Below are 3935 nucleotides of genomic sequence, written 5' to 3' on the forward strand. Positions count from 1 at the left end.
AGAGAGAGAGAGAGAGAGAAGAGAGAGAGAGAGAGAGAGAGAGGAGAGAGAGAGAGAGAGAGAGAGAGAGAGAGGAGAGAGAGAGAGAGAGAGAGAGAGAGAGAGAGAGAGAGAGAGAGAGAGAGAGAGAGAGAGAGAGAGAGAGAGAGAGAGAGAGAGAGAGAGAGAGAGAGAGAGAGAGAGAGAGAGAGAGAGAGAGAGAGAGAGAGAGAGAGAGAGAGAGAGAGAGAGAGAGAGAGAGAGAGAGAGAGAGAGAGAGAGAGAGAGAGAGAGAGAGAGAGAGAGAGAGAGAGAGAGAGAGAGAGAGAGAGAGAGAGAGAGAGAGAGAGAGAGAGAGAGAGAGAGAGAAGAGAGAGAGAGAGAGAGAGAGAGGGAGAGAGAGAGAGAGAGAGAGAGAGAGAGAGAGAGAGAGAGAGAGAGAGAGAGAGAGAGAGAGAGAGAGAGAGAGAGAGAGAGAGAGAGAGAGAGAGAGATCTCTCTCTCTCTCTCTCTCTCTCTCTCTCTCTCTCTCTCTCTCTCTCTCTCTCTCTCTCTCTCTCTCTCTCTCTCTCTCTCTCTCTCTCTCTCTCTCTCTCTCTCTCTCCCCTTGTATGTCTACCATAAAACAACATAAAAGCTGGTCATGTTTCATCAATTAACTTATTTCCAGTTAACTTTACTGACAAGAAATCTAAAAGAACATCAAGAAACGATTTTTACAACTTCTCTTTTTCAGGTTACCAGGATACAAAGAGTTAATTTTTGCAGCTTGTTCGCAATCCCCCACGGCCCAAACACAGTGGGAATTCCCACCTCCGCCACGGGGGCGTCTGTGTTCAATTTTACAACTTGCTCATTTCAACCATTTGTTCCAAACCGGTTTTCAAACAAATCACTTTGTTTCATTCTTACTTCAAATAGCTTATTCAATTTATATTTTCTCCCTGCCTGCACTGTTGTCCCCGGCCTTTGCCGTCTTCTATCACATCCCCCTTTCGCGGCCTCTGCCGTCTTATCTGCTACTTTCGGGAGTAACTCCCTTATCATCCTGTCTCAGGAATTTTCCTGTCTCTCAGGAATTGATCTAACTATTCTCGTCAGACCTAATGAATCTTCAAGGAGGCAAACTCCCTTCCCCCTCAAGGTCCTCTCCTAGGTACCTCCCTCAGGCCTAATTTCTACCGAACTTCTTATCTTCCCCTTCTGCCCTTTGACTCCCCGTCTTGTTGGCCAGGTGATCTTCGTCCACCCCGGCCCCTGTCTTCTCTTTCCCTTGGGTATTCCTGCCCCCAGCGGCTCTGCTCTTTCTGTGGGTATCTCCTGCCCATATGCAGCTCTGCATTTTCCCAAACTGACTATAACATAATTGTTGGCTTCTCCAACCCCTGGGTATTTCCTGTCCTCCAGGGTCCAGCATTTGCCCCCAACGGACTATTGGGCAGAATGCGGGGATTTGGCCCACAGCCTTTTCCCCTCCCTTCTGGGTTTGCCTTGCAGCCCCCTGAATCCTTCAGGGCGTTAACCACAAGGTCTTATATTCTTAATACCTTGTTCATCGTACCGTGTTCATCATTCTCAATAGCCCAGGAAGTACTTAATAGTAAAAGTTTCTTACCGGGGTCTCTGCACAGAATCACTCGATTTTCGCGATCTCCTATCACTTTCACTTCTTTGCCGAGTCTCTGTTTGGTCCGGATACTACTGCTCAAACAGCTGACGGCAAGCAAGGAGTCTGAGACCGCTGAATTCAGCAGGGTGCACCTTCCCTTCGTCCGTCTACTCCCGTCAGCTGTCTAGAGTATTGGATCTCGGAAACGAGCCCCCAAGTTGTGAGATTCAAAAATCACAAATGCTCTTGAGACAAATTCAGACAAAGAAGTGTTTTTATTAATATCATATTCTGCAGAATAGGTGCCTCTCCCCCGATGTCCCCTAGAGGCACACCGAGGATCGGGATGTCTTTTATCTTTATACATTTCTTTTCATTATTATCACATTCTCATCTCTCCCCATTGAGCTTCTTCCAATCATAACATAAAGCCCAGATTCCCACGAGAACGTCGTGGAACGCCCACCCAACGTCAAAGGCACCTCCCCTATCATGCATCGCATGTGCATTTAAATTAGGCATCTTGTCATAGTGGGTGTGAGTACATTTTCATGGCATCTCATCAAGTAAGCGCAGTACAGAGCAGCTCATGCCCCCTTCCCCCAGTCCCCGTTATGTTCTTGTGTGACTGTGGTTATCTTCTGACTCTCATCCTTGAAATGTCACCATCTGTACTTGCTGCTATTATCTAGAATTTCTCTCTGTTCTTTATATTGTTACTTTCTATTCTACCAGCAGTCTGGTTTCTGCTGACACCTTATTTCTTTCTAAGTTATATTTCTATCCCTAGTCTAAATCAACTACGTCTGTTAACCCTTTTCTCACAACCCTGAACTAGCATTATCCTACACAAGGAAAAATTAAACATTTTTTTCCTGAAGCCAATTAATCTACAAATCTATACATCTTTGGAGTGTGGGAGGAAACTGGAGAAAACCCACGCATCATAGGGAGAACGTACAAACTCCATACAGACAGCACCCATAGTCGGGGTCGAACTCGGGTCTCTGACTCTGTAAGGCAGCAGCTTTACCGCTGCGCCACTGTGCTGCCGTCAAGTGGGGACCTCTCACCCTCTTGCTAACAACATTGCTTTTTATTTCATATACTGTGTGTACATACAGAATCTAATACAATGTGCATTTATTCTTGCACATAAATTTGATGTATAGTGAGGGCCAACGATATACAGTGCACATACAGGATCTAATCAATATGCAATTGAATTGAATTGAATCCTTTATTTGTCATTCAGACCTTTCGGTCTGAACGAAATGCTGTTGCCTGCAGCCATACATGTAATAATAACAAAACACAATAAACACAAATTAACATCCACCACAGTGAGTTCACCAAACACCTCCTCACTGTGATGGAGGCAAAAGTCTTAGAGTTACTGTCTCTTCCCTCCTCTTCTCCCTCTGCGCCGAGGCGATACCCCACCGGGCGATGGCGGCCCGGGGGGTTGTCGAAGCTGCCCTCAGCTGTTGCAACGGGTGCTCCGGAAAACAGGCACCAGCCTGTGACCTGCGAGCTCCCGACATTGTCCTCCACCGGCCCGCGCCCAGGATCCAGGTCGCCGCCGCCTCAGCCGCCGTAGCACCGTCTCCGCTCCGCACCGGGCCGCCCACAAGGCAGCGTCTCAGCCCCGCACCGGGCTGCTCACACGGGAGCACCTTCCAGCCGGTAGCCGTGCCGGCCGCACAGGAGTGTCTCAGCTCCGCACCGTCCGCCCTCACCGGAGCGCCGAGTCGTGCCGCTACCCGGACGTCGCCACAGCTCGAAGACGGCCAGCTTGGTGAGTCCTGGCTGGCTCTACCTCCGGACCCTCGAGGTCGGTCGCAGGTTGGAGGCCGCCAGCTCCGCCATTAGGCCTCAGCGCAGACGGGGGAAGAGAAGGGGGATACGACAAAAAGTCGCATTCCCCCCGAAGGGAGAGACAGAAAGCTCTGTTTCACCCTCCCCCCACACACATAACACCACCTAATAACCAAAAAAATTACTAAACTAGACAAAAAAAACCGACATAAAAAGTAAAAACAGACAGACTGCAGGCGAGCCGCAGCTGTATCACAGCGCTGCCACTTCCGAAATTTATTCTTGTACATAAAAGTTGATACATAGTCAGGTCCAACAATGGCTATTTAGAACTAGATGTGGTGAATATAATTTGCCAGATCCAGTCAAAGCTCATCCCGACTCATTTAAAAGACACAACCAGTTTTTCCCATGAAGATCTTTTCCTCTGCCCCCCCCCCCCCCCCCCTCCCCTCCCCCTGAAGGGGAGTTACTTTGTATTGGATATAAACTGGAATCTGCAAGTTTGAATCATAATTATATTCCCATA

The sequence above is a fragment of the Amblyraja radiata genome, chromosome 6 (genome assembly GCF_010909765.2).
Source record: "Amblyraja radiata isolate CabotCenter1 chromosome 6, sAmbRad1.1.pri, whole genome shotgun sequence".
Classification (NCBI taxonomy): Eukaryota; Metazoa; Chordata; class Chondrichthyes; order Rajiformes; family Rajidae; genus Amblyraja; species Amblyraja radiata.